Genomic DNA, 22708 nt, shown 5'->3' on the forward strand with positions numbered 1-22708 from the left:
TGGAATATTGGTGGGATCTCATCACCCATTAAGAGGAAACTAATGCTAAAATTACTAGGGAAACACAATCCTGATATAGCATTTGTTCAGGAGACACATCTGAACCCCCCAGGAATCTCTAAAGTTAAAAACTAAATGGGTGGGGAAGGTGATACAGTATGTACACCCTATGAGAAAAAGAAAATAGGCCTGGCTATATTGTTTAATAAACATCTATCTTACCAGATAATGTATTTGGAAAACGACCCAGAAGGGAGATATCAAATAATTGAAGCCATGATTAATAAAAATCTGTTTGTATTTTGTAATATATACTGTCCAAACAAGTTTGAAAGAGAGTTCTGGGAGATACTTAGCCGCAAGTTGTTTTAATTTATTTGGAAGAATATAGTGTTAGTTGGGGACTTCAATATGAATGCTTTACACACGCTAGACAGAGCTAATACAAGACAGACACCCAGGAAGATTAGAGAAGATAAAATACTACGAAATTTATGTCAGACTCTGGGCTTGAAGGATATCTGGTGTCTTCAAAATCCTGACATCAGAGAGTATACATGCGAATCCAAGACTTTTAGGACGTTTTCCAGAATTGATTTCTTTTAATAGTGCAAAATATGATGGGAATGGAAATTAAGTCAGACATAAGGGAAATTGTATTGTCAGACCATGCCATAATTTCTCTAGAGATAGGATATAGGGAACCGTTGGCAGCAAATAACAGATTTTTTTTTGCCCATATCTTAAAAATAATGTACATTTCAAATCATGGCTACATAAGGAGTGGAAGGAGTTTCTGGAGTTTAATATTGACTTCATGGATAGGCCGGAAATACTATGGGAAACTGCAAAAGCAGAGTTTAAAGGGGCTATAAAGGCCTATCTTTATAAAAATAAAACCATAAGGAGAAAAAGAGATGAGCAACTATTGAACGCAGTGAAGAATATTTATAGGCAATACATAAATAATCTGTCCATCTTGTTATGGAACAAATATAAAGATATTAGATTAGAACGGGACCTATTCCTAAAACAAAATATGACTTTTGAGGAACAAAAACAAAAAGCATTTTTAGCAGGTATACGGGGTACATCAGCCAAACATCTTGCTAAAATTACCAAGATGTATGTATTGTATGAATGTATTGGGTACTTGTAAAGCGCGGCTAATCACCTGTAAGGAAGGATGAAAGGCTGAGTGGACCTCGGCGGGGATTAAACCTGCAAGCCTTGGGTTGCTACAGAGCTCAGTCACAGTGCCTTAGCATGCAGACCTATCTGTCTGGCTCAGATAAAGGCACCAGAAGAATTATATAGCTACACTGAAAGTTCAAAACGAAAGGCTAAGGTTTCAGAAATTAGATAGACGTTTTTAGAATACTTTCAGGAGGTGTATTCACCAGTACAGATTAATAATAGTAACAAAGAAAGATTCTGGCATAATATAACTCTTCCTCAAGTCTCGACAGCCGATCTTCAAAAATTAAATGAGCTAATCTCTCTAGATGAAATCTCTGAAGCTATAAATAAACTAAAGCCAAGTAAAACTCCAGGCCCAGACTCCCTGCCAGCAGAATTCTACAAAATGTTAAAGGATTCGATTCTTCCTATTCTCAGTTCTCTTTTTAATGAGTATTTCATGGAAAAGAAACCTCATTCCCCTCTATTTGCAGCTTCTAACATAACTTTGATACTCAAAAAAGTTAAAGACCCGGAACTTCCAGCATCTTAAAGACCTATCTCCCTCTTGAACCAAGATTATAAAATTCTAACAGCTATCATAGCTAATAGATTAAAAACATGCCTGAATTATATAATACACCCAGAGGTTTATGATGGTTAGGAACCTGGTTAAAAATGTATGGAAAGCCCAACTAATCTTAGATTTTCATTGGAATAAGATCTCTGGTAAAAAAAAAATTTGTATGAAACCGGATTTGGCAATGTTGATGGTCGATGCTGAGAAAGCATTCGACTCTATTAGTTGGGACCACTTATTCACCTCTTTAGAAGGTTTTGGTCTGACGGGGATCGTTCTACAATTTGTTTGTTTACTGTATAAAGCACCACTCTCAGCAGTTATAGTTAATGGAGATTTATCAGATGCATTTTCTTTGAAGAGAGGCACACATCAGGGTTGTCCATTGTCACCTTTGCTGTTTAATTTAGCCGTAGAACCGATTGTGATTTATCTTAGACCGGAAGTAAAAGGCATTCAGCTAGGAGGGCAAGAGATGGTGTTGTCTCTTTTTGCCAATGAGCAACGGATTCCATACCGCAGGTTCTCCAGATTCTGGAATTGTTTATTCTTTCTCAGGATATAAGATAAACAATGATAAATCTGAACTGCTGTGGATCCATAAGCCACCACACACGGTGCCACATCCTTTTTAGGTAACTAAACAGATTAAGTATTTGGGGATTATTCTGAGTATTAACCCAACACAATGGTATGATCTGAACTTTACTAAGTGCTTTAGTTTCAAGTTAAATTGCAGAACTGGAGGTACCTCCCTTTATCCATCACGGCAAGAACTATGTTAATAAAAACAATTATATTTCCTAAATTATTATATATGCTCCAAAATTTACCTTTTCTTCTATATAATAAAGATATACCCCTTCTTCACAGGATTTTTAATAACTTTTTTTTTTTTAAAGATTTTTATTGAGAAAGAAATACTTCAACATACATAGACATCTAGAATGAGCATGTGGTAGTACAGAACAAGTCAAAATAATCATACATAGTATATAAATAACAATAAGTTTGTCAAAAAGAGTGAAGCATAAGTAGCTGAGAGTCGTCAACATCTAGATGCTGGATTCTGGGTTAAGACTAGTTAGAGATGTCTCATTCCATCTAATTGTTTCTCATTTTCTATTTTAAACCTCATAGTTCAAAGCCTCTCGTAGATTATTAAAGAAAAACAAGGAAAAGGGGAGTTAAAAAAAAAAAAGAGGGGGGATAGGAGGGGAGGGAGGGGTAGTGGCAGAAATTGTCTAATAGTCTCAGCAGGGGAATTTCTCTAACCAGGGTGTCCAAATCTCATAATAAGTGTCCATTTTATCTAATATCGAGTAAGAGTAAGATTCCATCCGCATCAGAAAGTTTACTGTGGCAATGATTTGTGAGATGGAGGGGGGCGATGTTTGTTTCCATGCTTTTGCGATTTCAAGTTTAATTGACATAAGCAGATAAATAATTAGAGACTTTTGGGCAGGAAGTAATGTTGGGAAATCTAGGTGAAGGAGACAAGTTTGTGGGCTGAGTGTGGGGGTGATATTCAGGGATTTGATAATGTCTAAGAGCTGTGTCCACGTGGATTCAATCTTTGGGCAGAACCGCCAGATGTGAGCTTGTGTTCCCAATTGGCCACAACCTCTCCAACATGTGGGGGGGGTGAGTACTGTAGATCTTGTGTAGAGCGGTAGGAACAAGATGCCAGCGAACAGTGAGCTTATAATGAAGCTCCCACAGTGTAGCACAGTGTAGTAATTTTTTGGTAAATAATAGTTCTCTATAGGAGGAGTCAGTGTCAGCGGTGAAATGTAGTTCCCTCTCGCATGCTAAATGTTGGGAAATTTTGTGGTGGGAATAGGGGTCAAGCAGAACACCATAATGGAATGAGAGTGTCCCCTTAAGTTTATGAGTTAGGATTTTTAATAACTTTATCTGGCAGGGAAAGAAACCTCGAATTTCTTTGTATACACTGACACTCCCCAAAAAATATGGGGGGTTGGCATGCCTAAATATCAGATTCTATAACTATGCCGCTCTCTGTAAGTTTGCACTGGATTGGAATGCTGAGAGAGATTATACTACTTTTTATGAAATCGAATCGAATCGTGTTACTCCTTTTAGTTTAAAAACAATTTTGAATTGTCCCTCCCAAAACTACCTAGTATTATCACACAATTTTCCTCGTTCAAATATATTATTGTGGCATGGCAGAAAATGTGTACAGAGATAAAGGTAGACTATCGCAGATGGGAATTTCTGCCATTGATAGGTAACCCGGACTTTCCACCAGGACTAGGTAGGTCTGAGTTTACTGTATGGACACAGAATGCACTTGAATTTATAGGGCAAAAATACATTACAAAGTACAGTTAAAAAACGTAAATACATATGTATACATATATAGACATATATAGAAGTGCATTGGAGCCCTTTGTAGCTAAAAAAAACATGTAAAAGCATACTTATGCAATATTCATATTTAATAAAGTGTTATACTAAGTATTTACTGTAAATATTTCACATTCCAATGTTCTGCACATAGCAGATTTTTTTCTATGTATTTATAAATAGATATTCCTATATATATATATATATATATATATATATATATATATATATATATATATCTGTATATACTGTATCTATACCTATATATATTTTTTATGAATAAATAGAACATATTCTTCTATGTGAAGAGCATTGGAATGTGAAGAACACTTGAGAATATTCGATCGGGTTTGTGCAAGTGTAGGGTGTTTTTTTCACTTTTTTGGCTCCATTGACTTCCATGGGGGAATACGTTATTGTGCACGAGATATTCTAATTTAGTTTTTTTTTAAACTTGTCGGGTTAACGCACAAGCAAAAACAGTTTACAGAGACATTACACATAACTGGTCTAGTAATATATTTTATTACTTCCATTTTAGGACCAAAAGGGACTTAAAAACAGGTATGAATATAGCCTTAGTGAATAAAGACCATTGTGTGCGACAGTAAAGTCAAAATTAAACATAAATGGACTGGATAGATCATGAAGCTTTAAACAATGTTCCAGTTTACTTTTATTACTCATTTTACTTAGTTCTCTTGGTATCCTTTGTTAAAGAGTAATCCTAGGTGGGCTCAGGAGTGTGCACGTGTCTTTACCCACCTGGCAGCAGTGTTTTCCACAATATTTATAGCAATGTTATACATAGTTCTAAACACTGCTACCATAAACTGCTAAAGACAAATGCACGCTCCTGAGCTCCTATCAGCCTACCTAGCTTTAACCTTCAATAAAGGACACCAAGAGTACAAAGCTAATTTGATAATAAGAGTAAATTGGAAAGTTGTTTAAAATTGAAAGCTCTACCTGAATCCTGAAAGTTTAATTTTGACTTTACATCTAAAAATGGCATCAGTGTAATTAGTGTAACAGAAACCCCAAAAATTTACGCCTAGATTACGAGTTTTGCGTTAGAGGATGTGCGGTGCTAACGAGCAGTTTATGCTCACTGCTCACTTACAGACAGCGCTGGTATTACGGGTTTTTAGAAACCCGGCGTTAACTGCAAAAAAGTGAGCGAAGAGCAAAATTTTACTCCACATCTCCCATCAATACCAGCGCTGTTTATGTTAGCGGTGATCTGGTGTAACGTGCTCGTGCACGATTTCCCCATAGGAATCAATGGGGAGAGCCGGCTGAAAAAAAACTTAACACCTGCAAAAAAGCAGCGTTTAGCTCCTAACGCAGCCCCATTGATTCCTATGGGGAAATACTTTTATGTCTACACCAAACACCCTAACATGAACCCTGAGTCTAAGCACCCCTAATCTTACACTTATTAACCCCTAAACTGCCGCCCCCCGACATCGCTGACACCTACATTATATTATTAACCCCTAATCTGCCGCTCCGGACACCGCCGCCACCTACATTATACCTATGAACCCCTAATCTGTTGCCCCCAACATCGCCGACACCTACATTATATTTATTAACCCCTAATCTGCCGCCCCCAATGTCGCCGCAACCTAACTACACTTATTAACCCCTAATCTGCCGCCCCCAACGTCGCCGCCACTATAATAAACATATTAACCTCTAAACCTAAGTCTAACCCTAACTTAAATATAATTTAAATAAATCTAAATAAAATTACTATCATTAACTAAATTATTCCTATTTAAAACTAAATACTTACCTATAAAATAAACCATAAGCTAGCTACAATATAACTAATAGTTACATTGTAGCTAGCTTAGGGTTTATTTTTAGTTAACAGGCAAGTTTGTATTTATTTTAACTAGGTAGAATAGTTATTAAATAGTTATTAACTATTTAATAACTACCTAGCTAAAATAAAGACAAATATACCTGTAAAATAAAACCTAACCTAAGTTACAATTACACCTAACACTACACTACAATTAAATTAATTACCTAAATTAAATACAATTAATTACAATTAAATACAATTATCTAAAGTACAAAAAAACTAAAACTAAATTACAGAAAATAATAAAGAAATGACAAGATTTTTAAACTAATTACACCTAATCTAATCCCCCTAACAAAGGGCCTTTTGCGGGCCATTGCCCCAAAGTAATCAGCTCTTTAACCTTGAAAAAAATTACAATCCCCCCCCAACATTAAAACCCACCACCCACACAACCAACCCTACTCTAAAACCCACCCAATACCCCCTTAAAAAAACACTAACCCCCTGAAGATCACCTTACCGGGAGATGTCTTCACCCAACCAGGCAGAAGTGGTCCTCCAGACGGCAGAAGTCTTCATCCAACCGGCCAGAAGTGGTCCTCCAGACGGGCAGAAGTCTTCATCCAGATGGCATCTTCTATCTTCATCCATCCGGCGCGGAGCGGGTCCATCTTCAAGACATCCGACGCGGAGCATCCTCTTTTTTTCCACGGCCGACGACTGAATGAAGGTTCCTTTAAATGACGTCATCTAAGATGGCGCCCCTTCATTTCCGATTGGCTTATAGAATTCTATCAGCCAATCGGAATTAAGGTAGAAAAAATCCTATTGGCTGATAGAATCAGCCAATAGGATTGAACTGACATTCTATTGGCTGATTGGATCAGCCAATAGAATGCCAGCTCAATCCTATTGGCTGATTGGATCAGCCAATAGGATTGAACTTCAATCCTATTGGCTGATTGCATCAGCCAATAGGATTTTTTCTACCTTAAAGGGTCAGTAAACCTTAAAAATAATGTTATATAATTCTGCACATAGTGCAGAATTATATAACATTATATTAGCCAAACTTTGTAAATCATAATATTCCCTTTTTATTTTGTAAAAATTCCGCTGTTTTACAGACCCGCTCTCTGTACTCTGCTGAGCGGGTCTGTTGTTTTTACTGAGCGCATCGGGCCAGCTGTATGGTCACAGCCCGGCCCGACCGCGCCATTAGACAGACAGAGCGGGAGTGAGCTGCACTGTGTCTAATGGCGCGGTCGGGCCGGGCTGTGAATATACAGCTGGCCCGATGCGCTCAGTAAAAACAACAGACCCGCTCAGCAGAGTACAGAGAGCGGGTCTGTAAAACAGCTGTATTTTTACAAAATAAAAAGGGAATATTATGATTTACAAAGTTTGGCTTCTGCCTGTCTGGAGGACCACTTCTGCCCGGTTGGATGACGACTTCTCCCGGCTTCATTGAGGACTTCGGCCAGGTTGGGTGAAGACGTCTCCCGGTAAGGTGATCTTCAGGGGGTTAGGTTTTTTAAGGGGGCATTGGGTGGGTTTTAGAGTAGGGTTGGTTGTGTGGGTGGTGGGTTTTAATGTTGGAGGCGGTATTTGTACTTTTTTTACAGGTAAAAGAGCTGATTACTTTGGGGCAATGCCTCGCAAAAGGCCCTTTTAAGGGCTATTTGTAATTTAGTGTAGGGTAGGGCTTTTTTTATTTTGGGGGGGCTTTTTTATTTTGTTAGGGGGATTAGATTAGGTGTAATTAGTTTAAAAATCTTGTAATTTCTTTATTATTTTCTGTAATTTAGTGGGGGTTTTTTTTTCGTACTTTAGATAATTTTATTTAATTGTAATTAATTGTATTTAATTTAGTTAATTTATTTAATTATAGTGTAGTGTTAGGTGTAATTGTAACGTAGGTTAGGTTTTATTTTACAGGTAAATTTGTCTTTATTTTAACTAGGTAGTTATTAAATAGTTAATAACTATTTAGTAACTATTCTACCTAGTTAAAATAAATACAAAGTTGCCTGTAAAATAAAAATAAACCCTAAGCTAGATACAATTTAACTATTAGTTATATTGTAGCTAGCTAAGGTTTATTTTATAGGTAAGTATTTAGTTTTAAATAGGAATTATTTAGTTAATTGTAGTAATTTTATTTAGATTTATTGTAATTATATTTAAGTTACGGGGGTTAGGGTTAGACTTAGGTTTAGGGGTTAATACATTTAATATAGTGGCGGCGACATTGGGGGTGGCAGATTAAGGGTTAATAAATGTAGGTAGGTGGCGGCGATGTTAGGGACGACAGATTAGGGGTTAATAATATTTAACTAGTGTTTGCGATATGGGAGTGCGGCGGTTTAGGGATTAATATATTTATTATAGTGGCGGCGATGTCTGGTTTGGCAGATTATGGGTAAAATATTTATTTTAGTGTTTGCGATGTGGGGGGCCCTCGGTTTAGGGTTAATAGGTAGTTTATGGGTGTTAGTGTACTTTTTAGCACTTTAGTTAAGAGTTTTATGCTACGGCGTTGTAGTGTAAAACTCTTAACTACTAACTTTTAAATGCGGTACCAAGCTTGACAGGAGAGGGTGTACCGCTCACTTTTGGTCAGACTCGTAATACCGGCGCTATGCAAGTCCCATTGAAAATATAGGATACGCAATTGACGTAAGTGGATTTGCGGTATTTCCGAGTCTGGCCAAAAAAGTGAGCGGTACACCTGTACCTGCAAGACTCGTAATACCAGCGGGCGTTAAAAAGCAGCGTTGGGACCTGCCAGCTCTGCTTTTTAACCCTAACGCACAACTCGTACTCTAAGCCTTAGTGACCAGTCCTGTGGTTTATCAAGTCCTCTATGGTTAGATGCAATTACTTTACCAGAGATTTTCACTTTGATTAACATTTCCAATTATAATTTAATCATTGCTTAACTATCAAATTGTAATACAAATGCAATTTACAGAGGGCATTGTGATATGGCAAAACAATGTATACTAACCTTAATTGGGGTTGCAATACAGTCAGTCAAGTTCTGCACAGAAAAGAAGTTAAACGTTACATAAAATATACATTTTAACTCATTAACACATATCATGTCCAAATTCTTGTTTATATGTTTGTGTACAATTTATCTATGTGTATTCTGTGACAAGAAGCTTGTGTCAAGACAGCTTTAGTTCCAACTTTAAAAATTGAAAAGCAAGGAAATTATGAAATGAAAGTCCTGTTTCAAATACATTATATTAATATATTATATTGTTAAATTCTGTGGGGTGGGGGCTTCATTTTTTTAGTTTCCATGTTGTTAACCTCTTAAGGACATATGACAGAATTTTTCTCTCATAAAACAATTGAGCAAACTGAAAGCTGTGTCCTTAAAGGGTTAAATGTTTGATTTGGAACTTAACAATCCTTTGATCCTTTAGCAAATTTTCTAAAGAAAGCAATGTGTTTTTTCTTGTAATCTTTATTTTACAATATTTTCCTTCTGCTTTGTATTCTTTGTATATTTGTTCTTGAGTGTTCAAAGTGCATAAAAGCAGTACTTTTATGCTATTTGAGAGATAAATAGATAGATAGATAGATAGATAGATAGATGATAGATAGATATATATATGCAAAAATATGTAATTCCACAGGCAAAATTATAACTAAAACCATAAATACAGATGCTGATACTACAAGCATATCACAAGCACCTATAACGTATTAAAGGGACATAACCCCCCCCAAAAAAAATAATGACTCAAAAAGAACATACAACTTTAAACAACTTTCCATTGTACTTCTATTATAAAATGTGCTATGTTTTCCTGTTATCCTTTGTTAAAAAGCAGGAAGGTAAGTTTAGGAGTGTGCACCTATCTGTAGTACTATATGGCAGCAGTTTTGCAACAGTGTTACACATAAGCAAGTGCACTAGATGGCAGCACTATTTCCTGTCATGTAGAGCTCGAGACATGCGCCCACTATCTATCTAGATAGCTCTTAAACAAAGAATAACATGCGAACGAAGCACATTTGATAATAGAAGTAAATGGGAAATTTTTTAAAAACAGAATTTATGCTTACCTGATAAATTACTTTCTCCAACGGTGTGTCCGGTCCACGGCGTCATCCTTACTTGTGGGATATCTCTTCCCCAACAGGAAATGGCAAAGAGTCCCAGCAAAGCTGGCCATATAGTCCCTCCTAGGCTCCGCCCACCCCAGTCATTCGACCGACGGACAGGAGGAAATATATAGGAGAAACCATATGGTACCGTGGTGACTGTAGTTAGAGAAAATAATTCATCAGACCTGATTAAAAAACCAGGGCGGGCCGTGGACCGGACACACCGTTGGAGAAAGTAATTTATCAGGTAAGCATAAATTCTGTTTTCTCCAACATTGGTGTGTCCGGTCCACGGCGTCATCCTTACTTGTGGGAACCAATACCAAAGCTTTAGGACACGGATGAAGGGAGGGAGCAAATCAGGTTACCTAAACGGAAGGCACCACGGCTTGCAAAACCTTTCTCCCAAAAATAGCCTCCGAAGAAGCAAAAGTATCAAATTTATAAAATTTGGCAAAAGTGTGCAGTGAAGACCAAGTCGCTGCCTTACATATCTGGTCAACAGAAGCCTCGTTCTTGAAGGCCCATGTGGAAGCCACAGCCCTAGTGGAGTGAGCTGTGATTCTTTCAGGAGGCTGCCGTCCGGCAGTCTCATAAGCCAATCGGATGATGCTTTTAAGCCAAAAGGAAAGAGAGGTAGAAGTAGCTTTTTGACCTCTCCTTTTACCAGAATAAACAACAAACAAAGAAGATGTTTGTCTGAAATCTTTTGTAGCCTCTAAATAGAATTTTAGAGCACGGACTACGTCCAAATTGTGTAACAAACGTTCCTTCTTTGAAACTGGATTCGGACATAAAGAAGGTACAACTATCTCCTGGTTAATATTTTTGTTAGAAACAACCTTAGGAATAAAACCAGGCTTAGTACGCAAAACCACCTTATCTGCATGGAACACCAGATAGGGCGGAGAACACTGCAGAGCAGATAACTCTGAAACTCTTCTAGCAGAAGAAATTGCAACCAAAAACAAAACTTTCCAAGATAGTAACTTAATATCTATGGAATGTAAAGGTTCAAACGGAACCCCTTGAAGAACTGAAAGAACTAGATTTAGACTCCAGGGAGGAGTCAAAGGTCTGTAAACAGGCTTGATCCTAACCAGAGCCTGAACAAATGCTTGAACATCTGGCACAGCTGCCAGTCTTTTGTGTAGTAAGACAGATAAAGCAGAGATCTGTCCCTTTAGAGAACTTGCAGATAATCCTTTCTCCAAACCTTCTTGTAGAAAGGAGAGAATCTTAGGAATTTTTAACTTATTCCATGGGAATCCTTTGGATTCACACCAACAGATATATATTTTCCATATTTTATGGTAAATCTTTCTAGTTACCGGTTTTCTGGCCTGAACCAGAGTATCTATCACAGAATCTGAAAACCCACGCTTCGATAGAATCAAGCGTTCAATCTCCAAGCCGTCAGCTGGAGGGAGACCAGATTTAGATGTTCGAATGGACCCTGAACAAGAAGGTCCTGTCTCAAAGGTAGCTTCCATGGTGGAACCGATGACATATTCACCAGGTCTGCATACCAAGTCCTGCGTGGCCACGCAGGAGCTATCAAGATCACCGAGGCCCTCTCCTGATTGATCCTGGCTACCAGCCTGGGAATGAGAGGAAACGGTGGAAATACATAAGCTAGGTTGAAGGTCCAAGGTGCTACTAGTGCATCTACTAGAGTCGCCTTGGGATCCCTGGATCTGGACCCGTAGCAAGGAACCTTGAAGTTCTGACGAGACACCATCAGATCCATGTCTGGAATGCCCCATAATTGAGTTATTTGGGCAAAGATCTCCGGATGGAGTTCCCACTCCCCCGGATGGAATGTCTGACGACTCAGAAAATCCGCCTCCCAGTTTTCCACACCTGGGATGTGGATCGCAGACAGGTGGCAGGAGTGATCCTCCACCCATTGAATTATTTTGGTCATTTCTTTCATCGCCAGGGAACTCCTTGTTCCCCCCTGATGATTGATATACGCAACGGTCAACATGTTGTCTGATTGGAACCTTATGAATCTGGCCTTTGCTAGTTGAGGCCAAGCCCTGAGAGCATTGAATATCGCTCTCAGTTCCAGAATGTTTATCGGGAGAAGAGACTCTTCCCGAGACCATAGACCCTGAGCTTTCAGGGATTCCCAGACCGCGCCCCAGCCCACTAGACTGGCGTCGGTCGTGACAATGACCCACTCTGGTCTGTGGAAGCTCATTCCCTGGGACAGATGGTCCAGGGTCAGCCACCAACGGAGTGAATCTCTGGTCTTCTGATCTACTTGAATCATTGGAGACAAGTCTGTATAGTCCCCATTCCACTGTTTGAGCATGCACAGTTGTAATGGTCTTAGATGAATTCGTGCAAAAGGAACTATGTCCATTGCTGCAACCATCAACCCTACTACTTCCATGCACTGCGCTATGGAAGGACGTGGAACAGAATGAAGAACTTGACAAGTGCTTAGAAGTTTTGACTTTCTGACCTCTGTCAGAAAAATCCTCATTTCTAAGGAATCTATTATTGTTCCCAAGAAGGGAACTCTTGTTGACGGAGACAGAGAACGCTTTTCTATGTTCACCTTCCATCCGTGTGATCTGAGAAAGGCCAGAACGATGTCTGTATGAGCCTTTGCCTTTGATAGGGACGACGCTTGTATTAGAATGTCGTCCAAGTAAGGTACTACTGCAATTCCCCTCGGTCTTAGAACCGCTAGAAGGGAACCTAGTACCTTTGTGAAAATCCTTGGAGCAGTGGCTAACCCGAATGGGAGGGCCACAAACTGGTAATGTTTGTCCAGAAAGGCGAACCTTAGGAACTGATGATGTTCTTTGTGGATAGGAATATGTAGGTACGCATCCTTTAGATCCACGGTAGTTATAAATTGACCTTCCTGGATAGTGGGTAGAATCGTTCGAATGGTTTCCATCTTGAACGATGGTACCCTGAGAAATTTGTTTAGGATCTTCAAATCCAAAATTGGTCTGAAAGTTCCCTCTTTTTTGGGAACTACGAACAGATTGGAATAAAATCCCATTCCCTGTTCCTTTATTGGAACTGGGTGTATCACTCCCATCTTTAACAGGTCTTCTACACAATGTAAGAACGCCTGTCTCTTTATTTGGTTTGAGGATAAGTGAGATATGTGGAACCTTCCCCTTGGGGGTAGTTCCTTGAATTCCAGGAGATAACCCTGAGAAACTATTTCTAGCGCCCAGGGATCCTGAACATCTCTTGCCCAAGCCTGAGCAAAGAGAGAGAGTCTGCCCCCTACTAGATCCGGTCCCGGATCAGGGGCTACTCCTTCATGCTGTTTTGTTAGCAGTAGCAGGCTTCTTGGCCTGCTTACCCTTGTTCCAGCCTTGCATCGGTTTCCAGGCTGGTTTGGGTTGTGAGGCATTACCCTCTTGCTTAGAGGATGCAGAATTGGAGGCCGTTCCGTTCCTGAAATTGCGAAAGGAACGAAAATTAGACTTATTCTTGGCCTTGAAAGGCCTATCTTGTGGAAGGGCGTGGCCCTTTCCCCCAGTGATATCTGAAATAATCTCTTTCAATTCTGGTCCAAATAGAGTTTTACCTTTGAAAGGGATGTTAAGCAATTTTGTCTTGAATGACACATCCGCTGACCAAGACTTTAGCCAACGCGCTCTGCGCGCCACGATTGCAAACCCTGAATTTTTCGCCGCTAATCTAGCTAATTGCAAAGCGGCATCTAAAATAAAAGAGTTAACCAACTTAAGTGCGTGAACTCTGTCCATAACCTCCTCATATGGAGTCTCGCTACTAAGCGAGTTTTCTAGTTCCTCGAACCAGAACCACGCTGCTGTAGTGACAGGAACAATGCACAAAATGGGTTGTAGAAGGCAACCTTGCGGTACAAAAATCTTTTTAAGCAAACCCTCCAATTTTTTATCCATAGGATCTTTGAAAGCACAACTATCCTCGATAGGAATAGTAGTGCGTTTGTTTAGAGTAGAAACTGCCCCCTCGACCTTAGGGACTGTCTGCCATAAGTCCTTTCTGGGGTCGACTATAGGAAATAATTTCCTAAATATAGGGGGGGGAACAAAAGGTATGCCGGGCTTATCCCACTCCTTATTCACTATGTCCGCCACCCGCTTGGGTATAGGAAAAGCGTCGGGGTGCACCGGAACCTCTAGGAACATGTCCATCTTGCATAATTTCTCTGGAATGACCAAGTTGTCACAATCATCCAGAGTAGATAACACCTCCTTAAGCAGTGCGCGGAGATGTTCTAATTTAAATTTAAATGTCACAACATCAGGTTCAGCTTGTTGAGAAATTTTTCCTGAATCTGAAATTTCCCCATCTGACAAAACCTCCCTCATGGCCACTTCAGATTGGTGTGAGGGTATGACAGAACAATTATCATCAGCGCCCTGCTCTTCAGTGTTTAAAACAGAGCAATCACGCTTTCTCTGATATGTAGGCATTTTGGATAAAATATTTGCTATGGAGTTATCCATTACAGCCGTTAATTGTTGCATGGTAATAAGCATTGGCGCGCTAGATGTACTAGGGGCCTCCTGCGTGGGCAAAACTGGTGTAGACACAGTAGGGGATGATGTAGTATCATGTTTACTCCCCTCATCTGAGGAATCAACTTGGGCAATTTCATTATCTGTGGCAGTACTGTCCTTACTTTGTTTGGACGCTATGGCACAATTATCACACAAATTTAAATGGGGAGACACATTGGCTTTCATACATATAGAACATAGCTTATCCGAAGGCACAGACATGTTAAACAGGCTTAAACTTGTCAATAAAGCACAAAAAACGTTTTAAAACAAAACCGTTACTGTCTCTTTAAATTTTAAACAGAAAACACTTTATTACTGAATATGTGAAAAAGTATGAAGGAATTGTTCAAAAATTACCAAAATTTCACCACAGTGTCTTAAAGCATTAAGAGTATTGCACACCAAATTTCAGAGCTTTAACCCTTAAAATAACGGAACCGGAGCCGTTTTCAAATTTAACCCCTATACAGTCCCAGCTATAGCCTTTGCTGAGACCCAACCAAGCCCAGAGGGGAATACGATACCAAGTGACGCCTTCTAGAAACTTTTCCAGCAACTTTCAGATCCTCACACATGCATCTGCATGTCCTGCTCTCAAAAAACAACTGCGCAGTAATGGCGCGAAAATGAGGCTCTGCCTACAACTAGGAAGGCCCCCTGACTGGAAAAGGTGTCTAACATAGTGCCTGCCGTTTAATAAACGTTCCCCAAGTTTATAAATGTGAATAATCAGCCTAAACATGAATAAAATGCCCAAATAAAGCAATCGATTTAGCCCATAAAAGTGTCTACCAGTTTTATAGCCCATATTAAGCCCTTTATTCTGTTTGTTTGACTAAGAAAATGGCTTACCGGTCCCCATGAGGGGAAATGACAGCCTTCCAGCATTACATGGTCTTGTTAGAAATATGTCTAGTCATACCTTAAGCAGAAAAGTCTGCTAACTGTTTCCCCCAACTGAAGTTACTTCATCTCAACAGTCCTATGTGGAAACAGCAATCGATTTTAGTTACTGTCTGCTAAAATCATCTTCCTCTCACAAACAGAAATCTTCATCCTTTTCTGTTTCAGAGTAAATAGTACATACCAGCACTATTTTAAAATAACAAACACTTGATAGAAGAATAAAAAACTACATTTAAACACCAAAAAACTCTTAACCATCTCCGTGGAGATGTTGCCTGTGCAACGGCAAAGAGAATGACTGGGGTGGGCGGAGCCTAGGAGGGACTATATGGCCAGCTTTGCTGGGACTCTTTGCCATTTCCTGTTGGGGAAGAGATATCCCACAAGTAAGGATGACGCCGTGGACCGGACACACCAATGTTGGAGAAAATGGTATTTTCTATCTGACTCTTGAAAGAAAAAAATTGGGTTTCACGTCCCTTTAAGTTAAAAATAAAGTTTTCCCACTCAAGCATTAGCATTGCTTGAGCGCAACGTACCAAACCGTGACTTCCATTGTGCAGTTATTAGAAACCTTCTAGTTATATCTTATACAAATGTAAAACATTAATTCAAAGGCCTTTCAGCATGAATATCCCTTTAAAAAGTGTTTACATCAATACTGTTATACAGAGTGAAAGGGCAATAAGCAATTTATTTGTGTAAAATTAACCTTTTGTCCAAAACATAATAAACTGAAATGAAATTAGTTAGTCATACGTTACAGCTGGGGCAGTATGGGTATACAGTACATGTGTGTATGATGTGTATTATGTATGCATTATACCAGTGATTGACAAATTTGTTTCTGTTTAAAAATTAGGAGCCAGTAGGAATATTTAGGAGGCAGACATATTTTTAGGAGAGAGAGAGCGAGAGAGAGAGAGAGAGAGAGAGAGAGAGTGAGAGAGAGAGAGTGAGAGTGAGTAAGTGAGAGAGAGAGAGAATAAACTAAAAAGTTAGGAGCCAGGGGTAAATTTCTAGGAGCCAGTAGCCCGGTCGCGATCGTGCATTTTGAGTAAAAAGGTGCCATTTCTAACAATGAAACTAATGAGTTGCTTCTTTTGTGCAAAACTATATCTCACTGAACCAACCACATCTATGCAATACTGAATGGTAGAGTGAGATTGTAAAAACATTATCTTAGAGAAAAAAAAAGTGAATTGTATTTATTCTACAACTTTTATCATCAAAATGTATTTGCCTTCCCATCAGCACTTGTAGTAGTCTTCCAAGTAGGAGGGGGGGGTATAGCTGGTTAGTAGCAAAAGTAATAACCACTATTTCATGAGCATAGGAGCATTAGGAGTTGTACAGAAGATCAGAGATTTTTAGCTTCAGTCCTCAAAACACCACAACTGGCTTTTGCTTACTCAGCTGTTATCAGTGAAACTCTATAAAATTGACCTGTGAGGGGTCCTTGACGACCAAACTTAGAAAAAGTTTTAGTGCCTTGTCAAGAAAATTTGTAGATGCAATTTGTGATAATATTGTATTTAACCATATTAAAACTAATGAAATATCCAGAACAGCTGTACTCTTTTATTTTTACGGTTAGATTACATATGTCACAGCAAGGTTTCAGATGGTGTTGATATTATACTCTTTTGTGCCATTTTCTGTTATACAAATGTGTAAGGGAGAAACTTGTCACTAGTAATTACTGGTAAAACACCTATGTTTAAAGTGTTGAGCAGGTCAGCTCAGAAAGAGAGATTAGAAAGGAGTTGGGTGTATTTGCTAGCTGGGTGTTGGATTAGTTTAACTGTGATCTGACTGCTTGGAGGCTTAAATCATCACTCTGAAACAAAAGGGACTTTAGGATGGATATATGTATGGATATATTAAAGGTACATTATCCTGTTTCATTTCTTTACTGAAAAGAAACTTCAGGGTAGTTTGTGTTCCCGTTTTCTGTACAATAAAGACTGTACCTGTTAAACTTTCAACCACATATTACACCCCCTCCATACATTTCCTCCCATAAGTGTTTTAGCTTAAAGGGATATGAAACCCAAATTTAGCCACCAATCAGCAAGCGCAACCCAGGTGCTAAACCAAAAATGGGCCAGCTCCTAAGCTTACATTCCTGCTTTTCAAATAAAGAGATACCAAGAGAATGAAGAAAAATTTATAACAGGGGTAAATTAGAAAGTTGCTTAAAGGGACAGTATACACTCATTTTCATATAACTGCATGTAATAGACACTACTATAAAGAATAAGATGCACAGATACTGATATAAAAATCCAGTATAAAACTGTTTAAAAACTTACTTAGAAGCTTTCAGTTTAGCTCTGTTGAAAAGGCAGTTGGAAAGCCCACTGCAAGTGGGAAATAAGACACTCCCCCCCCTCCCCCTTCTTTTGCATATGAAAAGACCCTTTACACAAACAGCAGCAAGCTGGAGAAGGTAGCTGACGGTATTCAAATAAAACTTTGGGGCTTGGTTAGGAGTCTGAAAATCAGAGCAATGTTATTTAAAAATAAGCAAAATTATAAATTTTTTTAAAAAAACAAAAAACTTTATGGGCTTTATAAATAGATCATCTACAAAACATTTATGCAAAGAAAAAATGAGTGTATAATGGCCCTTTAACATTGCATGCTCTATCTGAAATAGTAAAGAAAAAAATGTAGGTGTCATATCCCTTTAATTAAACATGTAATAGATCAGTACACTGGCTAGTCTTTAAATTAATTGTTTGGGGAACATTCTATAGTTTACATGTTTTGATAGAATGAATGTAACAAAGGCTACATTTCTTTATACCATATTAAACATTCTGATACCAAATGTACCATTCAACTTAAAAAAAAAAAAAACATTCAGTATATTGAAATTAATCTTCAGTTAATGATTCTCAGTGACCTATACTGATGTCTGCAAGAACCAGCGTTCAAATGTTTCTTATTTCAAATTGATTTTTTTTTTTTAAACTCATATATTATATTTATTATGTATATGCTACTTTCAGTGTGCCATTATGAAGAATCCATTTGGTTAAGATGAATGTTCAATGTCTAGCAAGTATTCAACATTTGCTTAGAATGAACAAATTCAGGTCAACACTCATTTGACCATCCCTATTAGTCATATACTAATATACAATTAATTGTTACATTCTGCCTACAGTTTTTAATAGTAACGTATATTTTTTTACCATGTCTTTTACATATTAAGGGAGCTTAAAGGATCCCTCTTATTGCAAATACATATTTTTCATATAGATAAATTACTTATGTGTTTTTTTTAGGGGGGGGGGGGTCACTGTTTGTTTTCATAAAGCACCTCTTTGTATTTTGTACGAGGTAATTAGATTGACTGCCGCCATTTTGACTGCATAGTTTGCCTATGAAGACACAAAATTGCATGAGCACTATCTTAATTCTTAGGTCCCGATAATCAAAAGTGCTACAAGGCAGCAAAATAATATTCCAAGATATCCGCCCCTATGTCGAGCAACCCTGTTGAAATATTCCAAGCCCCCGACATCGCTCAGAGGCATTTACTATACATGCCATTGGTTGGCAATGCTGGCTATAGACAACACCCAGCATTGCCACCCATATTGACAATGTATAGTAGAGGATCCCTTGAAATAGAACTGGCATTTGCCTAACCATTAATCTTAATACCCCTAAACTCCTATTAACCCCTATACCGCCACATACTCACCACAAGTACCTATGCTATTAACCCCTATACCACCATCTATCCACCACAAGTACCCTACACTACTCTACCTAACACCTAACCTCCCTCTAAACTTAACCACCTAAGTTACTTTAAAAAAACATCTGTTACTTTAAAATAAAAAATAAAAATAATAATATTTACATTAAAACCGCCAAAAAAAAAAGAAAAACACCAGAGATCGTGCAAACACCATCGCATTTTCGTATTCCCCATAGAAGTCAATAGAGAAAAAAAATTGTTGAAAAAACCTTAACACCCATTGCGCAAACAACATAGCATATTCACATAAAAATATATATAAAATACATCTTTAGCAATGTATGTGTATGTATCTCTATGTCAAAGTCCTTTGGCTGCTTTTTTTTTCTAACGCGCAAAATCTCATATCTTTGAGCCCTTATAACTTTTTTGTGCAATATTTTTTTTTTTTTATGAGTGTAACTGTGCTTTATAATGTATTTTTGAAGTGTTTTGTGCAACTTTTATGTTTCGGAAAACAGTTAACCACAGCTCTGAGATTGCGGTAAGGATTGAAACGTAAACGGCGATTGCTCAACTTGTAATATCAGTGCAATTGAAAAGGCTTGCGAAAAGACAGTGGGGCATATTTATCAATGTGCGAGCGGACATTATACAAAGTAGTGTATCATGTCTGCTGCACATCAATAAGTGCCGACAGCATACGCTGTTGACATTTATCATTGCACCAGCAGTTCTTGTGAACTGCTGGTGCGATGCCGCCCCCTGCAGAATTGGCCGCTAGCAGGGGGTGTCAATCAACCCGATCGTATTCAGTCGGGTTGATTTCTGTCTGAGGCCTCAGAGCAGGCGGACAAGTTATGGAGAAGCGGTCTTTAGACCGCTGCTTCATAACTTCTATTTCCGGCGAGCCTTGAGCTTCATAAATATGCCCCTATATCACTTGTGCAAAATAGTTTGCGCCTCACTTGTAATCTAGCTCTAAACCTTATAAAATGGATGCCTCCAAGACAGCACTTTGAAAGTAATTAGTAATTCCTCAAAACACCTTCATGGAAATTAATGAATTTAAAGGATATATAAAGCTTCCAATCAATGCATATAACTGAATTACAAAATAATATTTTTTGATGACAGAGTCCCTTTAAAACATTAATGAGATTATTTAGTAAAGTTTCCTAGAACCATAAAGTCACAAAATAAAAATCCATTTGAGACTAAACTGTAAGAATACACCTGAGACGTAAGGACCTAGATTAATAAGTATGGAATAGAGTCTCCTATTGATATGTTATTCTACTGAACAAGTGTGGAAAGATTTGTAATTCTGTTCCTTATTTATATATTCATAAAAGAATCATGGCTGGTTCTACTAGAAAAATAAGAGAAGCGTTTTAGAACTGTTAAAAACTAAATAATTAAATAAAATAATCTAATTCCCTGACATATCAAAAATGATTTTTTTATATCTTGTACATTCAATATGACCATTATGTTAACGAAGTTGAAAGAGGATTGGATTAAATAATCACATAATCAAGCGACTGCTTGTTTCATCTGAAACAAGGTAATTAATATTCAGAAAAAGACTTCCAAAGACTAAGGAGTGTAAAAGCTGCATCAAAATTTAGAAGCCGTGGAATGTTATGACATCACTGTCGAAATACTGTTTGTTGTTTTTTCCTATTTAGATTCTTTGTTAAAGGGACATGAAACCCAATTTTTTTCTTTCAAGATTTAGAAAGAGCACGTCATTTTAAACACTTTCTAATTTACTTCTATTATCTAATTGGCTTCATTCTCTTGATATCACTTGCTGAAAAGCATATCTAGATATGCTCAGTAGCTGCTGATTGGTTGCTGCACATAAAGGCCTTGTGTGATTGGCTCACACATGTACATTGCTATTTCTTCAACAAAGGATATCTAAATAATTGAGCAAATTAGATAATAGAAGTAAATTGGAAGGTTGTTTAAAATTGCATGCCCTATCTAAATCATGAAAGTTTAATTTTGACTAGACTGTGCCTTTAAGTGTTTTAGCTACATTTAACACGTTAAGGACCGGGAATTTTAGAAAAAAACTTAGAAAATTGTTAGCATTGTTGCATTTAAACAGAAATAGAGCTTTGCTTTTTTTATTTACCTTTCAATACTATATATATCTTTTTAGTAGACAACCCATGGTATTGATCAAGGCCCATTTTAGTATATTTCATGCCACCATTTCGCAACCAAATGAGATCATATTAAAAAAAAAATGTTTTTTGAATATTGATTGCTCATGCTATTCAGTATTCATCTTGTTTTAATGAAACGAATACCAACCATTCATGGAACTTCAACATTTACATTAATTATTGTTAAATAAATGTAAATGTTCCTTTGCTACAGGTAAAAAAGTTCCCCTGTAGTGTAAAATACTTACCGTTAGTGTGCTGGAGAGTAGAGCTAATCCCTATCCTTCTTCACAGAGCACACGCTTGTAGAATGGTTAGGATGGTTAGGGCGGCAGCTCCCAGGATCTGCTCTAAAGCCCTGGGAGCCTCCAAGCTAACTCTCCTATTCGTGTGGCTGGGGCTCTGTGAAGAAGGGGACTGGCTCTTCAGCGTGCTAAAGGCATATTTTAACTAGTTGATGAAAAAAATTAATACTGATGAATTCATCATTATTAATTATTTTTCTTTCATTTTTGTGCTGCATTCGTTTGGATTTTCGTTTCATGGAAACAAGACGAATATCCATGTTTCATTAACAAATGTGCATTCATAACAAAATGAATGCACAAATCTAAACACAGGTGTGTGAAATGGCTCAGTATTGAATGGGTTAAGCTAATGTTATATTTTGCTTTGCATTTGCTTCAGAGTCAGTGTCAGGTACAAAGATGTAACAAAACTACAGCTGGTTTAAGGTGTACATCTGCAGTACAGCAACCAAATAAACTAAAAATATTGACTACACCCACAAATGGATTCCAAAGCTCTTCCCTATATGCTCTGCTCCAAAACACCTAATCAGATTAATCCCAATATGCACAAAATCCTATATTATAAAAGTCCAGGTATGTTTTTCCGACGCAGTCACGCGCAGTAGAGACTGCAGCATGAGACAAACATACCTGACCTTAACCCCTTAACGACCAGCGCCAATGCGCAGTAGAGACTGATTGAGACAAGCATGAGGACGGCGCTGATCCTCTCTCTGTCGCGATCTAGTTAAAAGTAGCGAGATCATGCTATTTCTGCATGCCCCACTCTGTGTCCATCTCTGCATCGGGCAGCGGTGGTGATGATTTTTGATGGGGTGAGAAGGTTAGGAGGGATGCGGATGGGCGGCCCATCGCTGGAGCGAGGCGGTAGGGGGCAGGAGTAGGTGGGGGATGAGCGAGAGGGGAACCAAAACATTTTTAGAGCGGCAGGGAGGGGGAAGGAGGGAGGCGGGATGAGGAAGAGAGGATCCAAAAAAAATTGTAT

At 38.2% G+C, this 22708-nt stretch overlaps 1 protein-coding gene across 2 annotated transcripts in view; it reads right to left on the bottom strand.

The window, feature by feature from the left end:
• Positions 1-22708, bottom strand: part of SLC24A2 (solute carrier family 24 member 2) — a 656915-nt gene that overhangs the window by 339478 nt on the left and 294729 nt on the right. Inside the window, exon 2 of one of the 2 annotated variants that reach the window (XR_008400670.1) lies at positions 8962-8994. The exons of the other annotated variant lie outside the window; for it this stretch is intronic. The gene's annotated coding sequence lies outside the window, so the exon portion shown is untranslated. The remainder of the gene's footprint in view (positions 1-8961; positions 8995-22708) is intronic. 2 annotated transcript variants of the gene reach the window in all.

This window comes from Bombina bombina, chromosome 2, assembly GCF_027579735.1.
Source record: "Bombina bombina isolate aBomBom1 chromosome 2, aBomBom1.pri, whole genome shotgun sequence".
Taxonomy (NCBI): domain Eukaryota; kingdom Metazoa; phylum Chordata; class Amphibia; order Anura; family Bombinatoridae; genus Bombina; species Bombina bombina.